The sequence below is a fragment of the Rhamphochromis longiceps genome, linkage group LG10, assembly GCF_057381845.1.
Source record: "Rhamphochromis longiceps isolate RC_006_pf linkage group LG10, R_longiceps_female_GT1.1, whole genome shotgun sequence".
NCBI lineage: Eukaryota > Metazoa > Chordata > Actinopteri > Cichliformes > Cichlidae > Rhamphochromis > Rhamphochromis longiceps.
In genome coordinates, this window is record NC_140566.1 from 706,403 (window position 1) to 720,252 (window position 13,850).

Below are 13,850 nucleotides of genomic sequence, written 5' to 3' on the forward strand. Positions count from 1 at the left end.
GAAGTAGTCAGAGATAACTGGATGTTCAATCGGGTTAAATGCAAGGTTGATTGGATTATATCTGAAGATCGTATGCTATTCGTGGTAACTCTGCTAGACTCCAAATTGCTGCTCGTCCATGCGGGAGTATCTCAAAATTAAATGAAACCACTTAACACTATTTCCCTAAAACGGACTGACATGGGACACATTAAAGTTGGATCGGAACCAGCTAATCAGTCTGAAGGTAAGTGTTTTTTTCACTTATTCGAGAGAAGTCCGAAATGCGTTCTTAGTACTGTTTGTTTTGACTTTTAAGCTACCAGGATATTTTCATTTAGAGACAAAATGTCAATATCTCTGAATGTGGAGACTCAAAAGACTAGTTAGGTAATTTGCCGATGGATTTATGAGACTTGATAGAAACTTGGACGTTTGCAACAGGTGAATCGGTCAACTACCGAGGTTGCGCCCAAATGCTTAAAGCTGTTAGCTGGTCAGTGTTTTCAGGTGTGCTTGTACTACCTGTACGGTGCGGAGTGCTGACTAAGTCATGTTAAACCCATTAAAGCGTCGAGCTCAAATATCTTTTCATGTTTGTGCACTGCTCTCTTGTCGGCACACATTTTCTGTTTATTGAAGCCTTTTGTGAATAATTTTGATCATGTAAAAACTGGGAATTGGTCCCTATTGACAATACTCTTATTTTTTGCATTGAATATGTCATTCAGGAAAGGTAATTGGTCACTGAAGTTTTTGCAACTGTGTATTTCTAAATTTTGTGGCTTCAGTGCACGCAAATTTATATTGTTCAGTTTGCATGTTAAAAGCCTGCCAAGCACCCCAAGGCTGATTATGCTTGGTAAGAAGTCATTTATGACATAGAGCTGATTAGACCATATTAAAATTTCTGTTTGGCACAGGAGCTTTTTGTGGACACAGGTATCCAGTCTCTGTTTTGTTAGCTCAAATTTCTGTAATTTCCTTTATAAACCAAGGTTGTTGGACATGTGTCTCAGTGAATCCAGCAAAGTAACAATATCAAATTTCACATTACATATTACTGATCAACAGTAGTCTAGCTACACCAACAGCAGAAATACTGAAGTCAATACTGTAAAGTTTAACAGCAGCACAAACTATAAACTCCAAAATAACCATACAGTTGATTCACCTCCGGTAATTTAACTGGGCTGACTCTTTGTTAGGTGTGTTTAATGGGCAGAATAATTCCCAATTATGTACAATTATAATATGTTAAAATGGACTTATGTACATAAGGCCATTAATAATTAACTGTACGTAGGTATTTGCTTTATGACTATCTAGACAGTGTGAAGAAGTGAAGTATTGAAATTATTTTATGTTGCATAATGACAACATGTTGCCCCTATACATTTAAGGACAAAGTTCAATGACCGCCACCTGCTGGATGGTGAGTGCAGAGGGGCGTGTAATTGTTGAGCTGGACAAAGAGAACACCTGTGCTGATGCAATGTCAGTCTTCTTTGGTTCATTCTATGTATTGAACCTGGAATACCAGGAGTCAGCGGGTGCAAGGTTTTTTGTAAGGATAAACCCTGAAGAGGGAACAAAATGTACCTCCAAGGTTGGGACAAGCAGGAAGACTGGGACCACTGTGAAGCGAAAGGTTGTTCACATTAACCCTCATGTCACAACTTTCCTCCAGTGGCTTACTGAATTTGAGTGGAGAACTTCAAATTAGGGAAATTAGTAAATTTCTTGTATAATTTAAGTGACCAATGTGTTGTTACCCATGTCTCCACAGATGATCCATGGCCCATGCTTTCTGGACATTTACACAAGACGAGCAACAATGAAGACAAGCTCTCTCGCCATCTTGCAAGACGCTGTCTCTGTCCAATAGGTTCTTTTGAGTGCAACAGTTTTGATTTTTTTTCCTTCTTTTACCCATCCATCCATCCATCCATTCGCTTCCGCTTATCCTTTTTCAGGGTCGCGGGGGGCGCTGGAGCCTATCCCAGCTGTCATAGGGCGAAAGGCGGGGTACACCCTGGACAGGTCGCCAGTCTGTCGCAGGGCCAACACACAGGGACAGACAACCATTCACACTCACATTCACTCGCACATTCACACCTAGTGGCAATTTGGATTATCCAATTAACCTATCCCCACAAGCTGCATGTCTTTGGACGGTGGGAGGAAGCCGGAGTACCCGGAGGGAACCCACGCAAACACGGGGAGAACATGTAAACTCCACACAGAAAGACCCCGGCCTGATGGTGGAATTGAACTCAGGACCTTCTTGCTGTGCAGCACCAGTGCTAACCTTCTTTTACCCATTTGTTAAAAATTATTTCAGCTACTTACACTTTAATTGTCACATGTATTGGCTCACCCTACAAATCAATGAACTCAGTCCACAAAGCAAGATCAGGGTTCAGTGCAGGTCAGTCAAGTTCCTTCACACCACACACGCTCATCCATGTCCTTGTGGACCCTGTTTTGTGCAATGATTTGGTCGTGTGAGCCAGTATTTTGGACAAAGTGTATATAAAGGCAGACGTGTGGGGCTTGATATTATATCCATTACAATTCAGTTTGTTTGTATGGTGCCAACAAAATGAATGCCAAGGCACTTCACATTGTAGGTTTGAGACCCTACAAAATATAAGTAAGGAAACCCAACACTTGAGCATGTGTTGTCTGCCATGATATGGATATGACATAATATCGTTATTGTTTGTACAACCATCTGAGAAAATAATGGATTACATGGTTTAGTAAAAACAAGTGCTTCCTCAATGAAAATATGTTTTCAGTTCTTTTCAGTTTTTGATTTTGGAAATGTGTATTTCAGCAGGGAAGAATCAGAATTGAAATAAAGTGGTGCAAAGCACATGAATTATATTTTGTGTGTGTGTGTGTGTGTCTATCCATCCATCCAATTTTTTTGGAACCCTCCAGTCTCTTACAGTATGTTACTGTTAACTGAAATTACGGTAAATTACGACCTGTTAAAAGAGTAAATGACCGCCTGTTGGGACACGGTATCCTCTAGCAGAGATGAATATTTTTGGTACTGATGATGCGTGATAACGGTAAGTTACTGGTTAATATATTGCAGTTTATTACCTTGCAGCGGGCTTACAGTGACATACCGTGAATAAGCGGTAGTATACCAATTTCTTAATCACAGTATGATGTTACTTTGTTGACGTAATTTACGACATAACGACATAACGGTATCTCACTGACATAACTGTCGCCAGTGAGATACCGTAAAAAAGGCTACGGTGCGTTACCATAATTTGTCCAAGAGTATTATACCACACCAGCAAAAAACGGTATCATCCTGCAGAAAGGTAAGCTACCGTAACACGGCGTCACGGTATGACGCTGGCAGCAGTGACGCCAGTATGTTACCGTAAAGTGGCGATGAAAAGTCTAACAGTGCAGATTCACGGAGTAATCAGAAAAGTTTAGCATGAATCTGGACATTAGATTTAAGATTTAATTAAGTTTTAAGCTTATCAGATATCACTTGTTAGAAGCTCCTTACCGTTTGAATAAATCTCTTCTCAATCTGCTGTCCTCTTCTGCTTGCATCTTTTTTTTTTTCATCTAACACTGACGTTATTCCATGTTAATTATTTTTTCTCCGTGAAAAACACAGCAACTCATCTTATCCCGGGGTGCCAGGAAGTCGAGCTGCGGATCTCAGCAGAAAACTTTTCAAACTGATTCCAGGTTGATCCAGGTATACATTTGAAACAGGTTCTCCTCTGTGACGTGACAGTCGGAACGCATCTGCGTAACCATGGTTACAGGGGGACGCTTTGGAGCTCTGCTGCTCAGCAGCAAAATATTTCAGATCACTATGTAAATACTCCAACTCTAAAACCAAGTAAAATAAATATGCTGCATATGTGTATAGTGCGTTCATGTGTGTGTGTGCGCTGCGTGGTAACGTAGGCGCGTGCATGTGTGCCCCGGTCACAGCTCCTTTCAGCATGGCCGGAGGTAAGTCACTGCCACGTTGCTCTCAGCTAATTAAAGTTTGTTCAGATCCCAAGCTGCAATGTGAATACAGCCAAACCGCCGCGTTTTTGTTTGTCATTAAGAGACTCATTCGGGATAAGTTTTGTGGAGGGCGGAGTTCACTAATATACACTTATAATGAGTTTTAGCCGAGAACGCAGCTAAAATGCTAGCATGCTAAGTTAGCCTGATTGCTAGCGGCTACTCGCGGCAGTCTTTTTTTTAACAGCATGCACTCTTTTTTCCTTCGTCAGGAGAGGTGTACTGGCAGTCGCGTGACACACACAGATCAGACACATATTTCTGTGTTGCAGGTATGGAGATGTTCTTATGTTTTGGAGATGCTGTCTTTCATTCATTGTTTTTATAAGTACAGTGTTGTATTGCCTGTTAGATGGCGGTTATTAATATAATTGTACTGAAGTATAATGTTTGAACTATAAGTACCAGAATATTGGGTCCTGGTTATTGAATTGTATTTATCTGACTGTTTATTTGTTTTTGAATTATTTTGTTTATTGTTCTTATAAGTTGTTTTTGATGTTTTTTCAGTGACATATTATTTATTTTGTGCTTTTTGTTTTTGAGAGCTTAAGTTAATGTTTTAAAACAATTTGTTGTATTTGATTCATTATATTATTGTAGTGTTAATGAAGCTGCAGACACAGCTCCTTTCAGCATGGCCGGAGGAGAGGTGTACTGGCAGTCGCGTGACACACACAGATCAGACACATATTTCTGTGTTGCAGATGTGCAGTAAAGAGCCAAAGACCCAGTACTGTCTCCTGCCTCTTACTTTCACGCCAGAACACAACGCAAGAACAACAGGCGTAACACATGAACGGGTTACACATACTGAGGTGAGTTGTTGAGGATATGTCGAGCTGTTGATAAGCACGGCTGTTTTTGTGCTCTTATATACTGTTAGCCTGTTTTGCTGGCGTTAGTGAAGCTGTTTTCAACTGGATGTAACATTGTTGAACTCTGATGATTAATGAATAAACTCTCGATGTGACGACGTGAGCATGTAATTGTAACCCTGTGTTCATTTAGTCGTTTGATACCGTTTAATATCCAGTACATCTATTGGGTGTTTTATAACATGCCCTGGAATCATTTTAAGTTTTACAATGCCGGTGATTTACGACTCTTTCGCGACAGTCAACTGTGGCGTAAACTCTGGCGGGTCTCAGAGCTAGCTTATGTGAGCCAGCAGTGACATCTATACATGCAGTAGCCTTAAAATACTGATTATTTATTCTCCTGCTAGGTAAGAATTTGTGTTTTATACGTTTATTGTCACATTGTGCGCCATGTTATTGTTTCGGTGAAATGAATTTCTACAATGGCGGACTTAGACAAAATAGTGTTACTGTTAAGACACAGACACTGCAAACCTCATCTCTGGAGAAAAACCACAAGAACAACATCCAAAAGAAAGAAAACATACCTTAGAAACATGCCGGGTTAGAGGAGACGGCAGCACTGCAGAGGTGAGGACAGGCATCTGTTTGAAATAGACAAAACAGTAAACATAGTCATACAGACTCAGAGACGCTTTCCATCCAATCTGTCTGAGTTTGAGCTGTTTTACAGTGAAGAATGGGCAAATAATTCAGTCTCTAGATGTGCAAAGCTGGTAGAGACGTACTCCAAAAGACCTGCAGGTGTAACTGGAGCAAAATGTGGCTCTATGAAGAGCAGGGGGTGAATAGAAAAGAATGACACACTTTTCCAAATTTCATTTGCTTAGAATTTTGACAACCATGTATTATTTTCATACCACTTCACAATTATGTGCTACTTTGTGTTAATCTACCATTGAAACTGTCAATAAAAACATCTTTTGTTTGTGGTTGTAAGGTGACAAAATGTGCACAAGTTCAAGGACTATGAATGCTTTTTCAAGGGACTGTAATGTCAAATCACCCCACATGCACACATCAGTGCACAGGCATGTACACACATGCAGAGTTACATTATCAAAGAAGCTAAAAAAACAAGCTCTGCTTTAACTTTTAACTAAAAAAAAAGACTGCAAACTTTAGGAACAATATGGAATGAGTGATAATGTCATCATTCCATGAATTGAAAAAATTTGTTTCACCTTAAATCTTTTTTTCTTTTCTTAATTGCAAAAACTGTAAATTTGGCTCAAGGGGACCTGAAAGCCAGGAGACAATTTATTGACTTTGCCCACAATCTTATGAAGAAAAAGATTTCCAATAAATATTAACTCATTCACTGCCAGCCATTTTCAAACGTATGCTTTCAATTGACGTCTATACACGTCAATGGCAGTGAATGAGTTAATAGAGCAAAATCTCTCTCTCTTAAGTATTTGTTGCCTAACCACGTCCTAACCTAGCAGTCATATACAGCTATTAATTAATCCTGCATTTTTTTGTCAAAGACATTTCTCACCATGAAATTACCCGATTACAGTTAGCCTTTGCAGTAATTTCCATATCTTAGTACTGCAAAATCAACAGTAAAAAACTCTAAAGGATGTTAGCAGTTTAGTACTGTAATTTGCATGTAATTGTGGGAAAATTCCATGAGATTACACTATTTTTACGGTAACTCACCGTACTCATGGAAACAGCTGTAAAATACAGCAAATGTAACAATTGGTGATGTTACTGAGATTATACTATTACACCATCCGGATTTCTGTTGTTTTCTACTGTAGATCTAAGAGTAATTACTTAAATCCTCATTCAGAGTGTATTACTATAAAATGTGATTCACTGTGAAAGCAGTATAACATATAAACTACAATATACAGCATAATTTTTAACTTAAGGAGTAAGTTGCAGCCACACTAAAATTTAATTCCTTGAACTGAATGGAACCTCATATATTAATAAATGCATTTGTTTAGTCAAACAATGTGAAACATTAGTAATACTATTAATTAATAGTATACTTGTAAGGTTAGTATTGTGATAGAGTCGAGTATATTTTAATTATACCCTTGTAGACATTATGACATTATGCTAGTACAATTATGGTGAACAAAAAGTACATCTAAAAGTTAATTTCAAGAATACTGTTATGTACTAAAACGGGGGCCAATATAGTCCCAAGAAGCATTATTAGTATACGTACTAGGTAAGGTATACTTGGGAAATATAATTGAAGTATACTTATTTTTGTATGGCCAGCAACAAAAACTAATGGCTACATTTAGAGTAATGTTTAAAAATGACTTCATTTAGCAGGATGTTGCTTTTTTCTCTTCTTATTCTTTCTTATACTGGACCTTCATTTGTTTTGTATAAGGTGGTACTTTTTAAGACACCTCTGCCTAACTACAGTGAACTGATTTAATAATATGCTCTGGTCGTCATTTTACACAAGGTGTCACATCCATGAAACCTACACCACTAACCAGCATCAGTCCTACAACTTCACTCTCAAAATTAATAAATTCTGGGACAAGCAGAAACTGTATTTTTAGCGGTGCATTTTGTTGCAGGCCAGACTGCTATTAAATGCTCTCCTAAAGAAATAATTCCTTTGTAGCACCACTTCGTCTTGGTTCAGAAGAGATGTCCTGATATACGTGATAATGTAACACATTATCACAGTTTAGCGCGTTGGGTTGTGTTTTTAAAGCGATTGTTACGTTTTTAAAGCTTTGTAATGCGACAGGTGCGATAGCCGACACCACACCTTCACCTGACGTACAACGTGACGTATGACGCACACGTCGGGTATTCACTTTCAAAACAACAATGGGGATAGAAAATAGTGCTCGAGGTGGTTAATGCTCCTTTCGCTGGTTGCCAACCACCATTAAATAACAACAAGAAGAAAATATTGATCTGCTTCTCTTAGTTTTGCACGTTTAAGCCGCAATTCAGACTCAAAAAAAGCTGCAAAGCAGGAGAACAACATGGCCATCAACTATTCTGTGCCACAGATACAGTTCGCTGCAGCACAGAGTGATGATGAGACCGTTAACATGTGCAACTTAGAAGTAGTCAGAGATAACTGGATGTTCAATCGGGTTAAATGCAAGGTTGATTGGATTATATCTGAAGATCGTATGCTATTCGTGGTAACTCTGCTAGACTCCAAATTGCTGCTCGTCCATGCGGGAGTATCTCAAAATTAAATGAAACCACTTAACACTATTTCCCTAAAACGGACTGACATGGGACACATTAAAGTTGGATCGGAACCAGCTAATCAGTCTGAAGGTAAGTGTTTTTTTCACTTATTCGAGAGAAGTCCGAAATGCGTTCTTAGTACTGTTTGTTTTGACTTTTAAGCTACCAGGATATTTTCATTTAGAGACAAAATGTCAATATCTCTGAATGTGGAGACTCAAAAGACTAGTTAGGTAATTTGCCGATGGATTTATGAGACTTGATAGAAACTTGGACGTTTGCAACAGGTGAATCGGTCAACTACCGAGGTTGCGCCCAAATGCTTAAAGCTGTTAGCTGGTCAGTGTTTTCAGGTGTGCTTGTACTACCTGTACGGTGCGGAGTGCTGACTAAGTCATGTTAAACCCATTAAAGCGTCGAGCTCAAATATCTTTTCATGTTTGTGCACTGCTCTCTTGTCGGCACACATTTTCTGTTTATTGAAGCCTTTTGTGAATAATTTTGATCATGTAAAAACTGGGAATTGGTCCCTATTGACAATACTCTTATTTTTTGCATTGAATATGTCATTCAGGAAAGGTAATTGGTCACTGAAGTTTTTGCAACTGTGTATTTCTAAATTTTGTGGCTTCAGTGCACGCAAATTTATATTGTTCAGTTTGCATGTTAAAAGCCTGCCAAGCACCCCAAGGCTGATTATGCTTGGTAAGAAGTCATTTATGACATAGAGCTGATTAGACCATATTAAAATTTCTGTTTGGCACAGGAGCTTTTTGTGGACACAGGTATCCAGTCTCTGTTTTGTTAGCTCAAATTTCTGTAATTTCCTTTATAAACCAAGGTTGTTGGACATGTGTCTCAGTGAATCCAGCAAAGTAACAATATCAAATTTCACATTACATATTACTGATCAACAGTAGTCTAGCTACACCAACAGCAGAAATACTGAAGTCAATACTGTAAAGTTTAACAGCAGCACAAACTATAAACTCCAAAATAACCATACAGTTGATTCACCTCCGGTAATTTAACTGGGCTGACTCTTTGTTAGGTGTGTTTAATGGGCAGAATAATTCCCAATTATGTACAATTATAATATGTTAAAATGGACTTATGTACATAAGGCCATTAATAATTAACTGTACGTAGGTATTTGCTTTATGACTATCTAGACAGTGTGAAGAAGTGAAGTATTGAAATTATTTTATGTTGCATAATGACAACATGTTGCCCCTATACATTTAAGGACAAAGTTCAATGACCGCCACCTGCTGGATGGTGAGTGCAGAGGGGCGTGTAATTGTTGAGCTGGACAAAGAGAACACCTGTGCTGATGCAATGTCAGTCTTCTTTGGTTCATTCTATGTATTGAACCTGGAATACCAGGAGTCAGCGGGTGCAAGGTTTTTTGTAAGGATAAACCCTGAAGAGGGAACAAAATGTACCTCCAAGGTTGGGACAAGCAGGAAGACTGGGACCACTGTGAAGCGAAAGGTTGTTCACATTAACCCTCATGTCACAACTTTCCTCCAGTGGCTTACTGAATTTGAGTGGAGAACTTCAAATTAGGGAAATTAGTAAATTTCTTGTATAATTTAAGTGACCAATGTGTTGTTACCCATGTCTCCACAGATGATCCATGGCCCATGCTTTCTGGACATTTACACAAGACGAGCAACAATGAAGACAAGCTCTCTCGCCATCTTGCAAGACGCTGTCTCTGTCCAATAGGTTCTTTTGAGTGCAACAGTTTTGATTTTTTTTCCTTCTTTTACCCATCCATCCATCCATCCATTCGCTTCCGCTTATCCTTTTTCAGGGTCGCGGGGGGCGCTGGAGCCTATCCCAGCTGTCATAGGGCGAAAGGCGGGGTACACCCTGGACAGGTCGCCAGTCTGTCGCAGGGCCAACACACAGGGACAGACAACCATTCACACTCACATTCACTCGCACATTCACACCTAGTGGCAATTTGGATTATCCAATTAACCTATCCCCACAAGCTGCATGTCTTTGGACGGTGGGAGGAAGCCGGAGTACCCGGAGGGAACCCACGCAAACACGGGGAGAACATGTAAACTCCACACAGAAAGACCCCGGCCTGATGGTGGAATTGAACTCAGGACCTTCTTGCTGTGCAGCACCAGTGCTAACCTTCTTTTACCCATTTGTTAAAAATTATTTCAGCTACTTACACTTTAATTGTCACATGTATTGGCTCACCCTACAAATCAATGAACTCAGTCCACAAAGCAAGATCAGGGTTCAGTGCAGGTCAGTCAAGTTCCTTCACACCACACACGCTCATCCATGTCCTTGTGGACCCTGTTTTGTGCAATGATTTGGTCGTGTGAGCCAGTATTTTGGACAAAGTGTATATAAAGGCAGACGTGTGGGGCTTGATATTATATCCATTACAATTCAGTTTGTTTGTATGGTGCCAACAAAATGAATGCCAAGGCACTTCACATTGTAGGTTTGAGACCCTACAAAATATAAGTAAGGAAACCCAACACTTGAGCATGTGTTGTCTGCCATGATATGGATATGACATAATATCGTTATTGTTTGTACAACCATCTGAGAAAATAATGGATTACATGGTTTAGTAAAAACAAGTGCTTCCTCAATGAAAATATGTTTTCAGTTCTTTTCAGTTTTTGATTTTGGAAATGTGTATTTCAGCAGGGAAGAATCAGAATTGAAATAAAGTGGTGCAAAGCACATGAATTATATTTTGTGTGTGTGTGTGTGTGTCTATCCATCCATCCAATTTTTTTGGAACCCTCCAGTCTCTTACAGTATGTTACTGTTAACTGAAATTACGGTAAATTACGACCTGTTAAAAGAGTAAATGACCGCCTGTTGGGACACGGTATCCTCTAGCAGAGATGAATATTTTTGGTACTGATGATGCGTGATAACGGTAAGTTACTGGTTAATATATTGCAGTTTATTACCTTGCAGCGGGCTTACAGTGACATACCGTGAATAAGCGGTAGTATACCAATTTCTTAATCACAGTATGATGTTACTTTGTTGACGTAATTTACGACATAACGACATAACGGTATCTCACTGACATAACTGTCGCCAGTGAGATACCGTAAAAAAGGCTACGGTGCGTTACCATAATTTGTCCAAGAGTATTATACCACACCAGCAAAAAACGGTATCATCCTGCAGAAAGGTAAGCTACCGTAACACGGCGTCACGGTATGACGCTGGCAGCAGTGACGCCAGTATGTTACCGTAAAGTGGCGATGAAAAGTCTAACAGTGCAGATTCACGGAGTAATCAGAAAAGTTTAGCATGAATCTGGACATTAGATTTAAGATTTAATTAAGTTTTAAGCTTATCAGATATCACTTGTTAGAAGCTCCTTACCGTTTGAATAAATCTCTTCTCAATCTGCTGTCCTCTTCTGCTTGCATCTTTTTTTTTTTTCATCTAACACTGACGTTATTCCATGTTAATTATTTTTTCTCCGTGAAAAACACAGCAACTCATCTTATCCCGGGGTGCCAGGAAGTCGAGCTGCGGATCTCAGCAGAAAACTTTTCAAACTGATTCCAGGTTGATCCAGGTATACATTTGAAACAGGTTCTCCTCTGTGACGTGACAGTCGGAACGCATCTGCGTAACCATGGTTACAGGGGGACGCTTTGGAGCTCTGCTGCTCAGCAGCAAAATATTTCAGATCACTATGTAAATACTCCAACTCTAAAACCAAGTAAAATAAATATGCTGCATATGTGTATAGTGCGTTCATGTGTGTGTGTGCGCTGCGTGGTAACGTAGGCGCGTGCATGTGTGCCCCGGTCACAGCTCCTTTCAGCATGGCCGGAGGTAAGTCACTGCCACGTTGCTCTCAGCTAATTAAAGTTTGTTCAGATCCCAAGCTGCAATGTGAATACAGCCAAACCGCCGCGTTTTTGTTTGTCATTAAGAGACTCATTCGGGATAAGTTTTGTGGAGGGCGGAGTTCACTAATATACACTTATAATGAGTTTTAGCCGAGAACGCAGCTAAAATGCTAGCATGCTAAGTTAGCCTGATTGCTAGCGGCTACTCGCGGCAGTCTTTTTTTAACAGCATGCACTCTTTTTTCCTTCGTCAGGAGAGGTGTACTGGCAGTCGCGTGACACACACAGATCAGACACATATTTCTGTGTTGCAGGTATGGAGATGTTCTTATGTTTTGGAGATGCTGTCTTTCATTCATTGTTTTTATAAGTACAGTGTTGTATTGCCTGTTAGATGGCGGTTATTAATATAATTGTACTGAAGTATAATGTTTGAACTATAAGTACCAGAATATTGGGTCCTGGTTATTGAATTGTATTTATCTGACTGTTTATTTGTTTTTGAATTATTTTGTTTATTGTTCTTATAAGTTGTTTTTGATGTTTTTTCAGTGACATATTATTTATTTTGTGCTTTTTGTTTTTGAGAGCTTAAGTTAATGTTTTAAAACAATTTGTTGTATTTGATTCATTATATTATTGTAGTGTTAATGAAGCTGCAGACACAGCTCCTTTCAGCATGGCCGGAGGAGAGGTGTACTGGCAGTCGCGTGACACACACAGATCAGACACATATTTCTGTGTTGCAGATGTGCAGTAAAGAGCCAAAGACCCAGTACTGTCTCCTGCCTCTTACTTTCACGCCAGAACACAACGCAAGAACAACAGGCGTAACACATGAACGGGTTACACATACTGAGGTGAGTTGTTGAGGATATGTCGAGCTGTCGATAAGCACGGCTGTTTTTGTGCTCTTATATACTGTTAGCCTGTTTTGCTGGCGTTAGTGAAGCTGTTTTCAACTGGATGTAACATTGTTGAACTCTGATGATTAATGAATAAACTCTCGATGTGACGACGTGAGCATGTAATTGTAACCCTGTGTTCATTTAGTCGTTTGATACCGTTTAATATCCAGCACATCTATTGGGTGTTTTATAACATGCCCTGGAATCATTTTAAGTTTTACAATGCCGGTGATTTACGACTCTTTCGCGACAGTCAACTGTGGCGTAAACTCTGGCGGGTCTCAGAGCTAGCTTATGTGAGCCAGCAGTGACATCTATACATGCAGTAGCCTTAAAATACTGATTATTTATTCTCCTGCTAGGTAAGAATTTGTGTTTTATACGTTTATTGTCACATTGTGCGCCATGTTATTGTTTCGGTGAAATGAATTTCTACAATGGCGGACTTAGACAAAATAGTGTTACTGTTAATTTGACTCTCTGCAATGTTTAAATGCTTACATATACACAAAGTTACTGTCCGTCCACACGTAGGACTCAGTTCTGCTTCTATGCCCCATCTTTGTTTACTCTTTCCCACCCAACAAGTGCATAAATAAGATGTTAAAAACGTCATCATCATATCAAACATGATAGATTTGGGGGGAGTTTGTTTGGCACATCCTGACTGCATTCTAATTATAACCAGAAGAGGAGGCGAGAGTAGAGAACGAGAGTGCAGCAGTTTGGTGAAAGGAACAGGTGAAGAAGAGGTGAGCATCCAAGAGACGAGCAAGAGGACAGTTTCAAAGCAGACATTATGGCACAATAAAAGCTGTAAGAGCAGAGATTCATTCATATCTTTACTATTTTTCTTTAGCTTCTACTCCCGCTGCTTACAATAAATCCGAGATAAAGAACAAACAAGAACAACTCACATGGCATTGATTGTTTAGTTCAGTGTCACTCTGTGATTG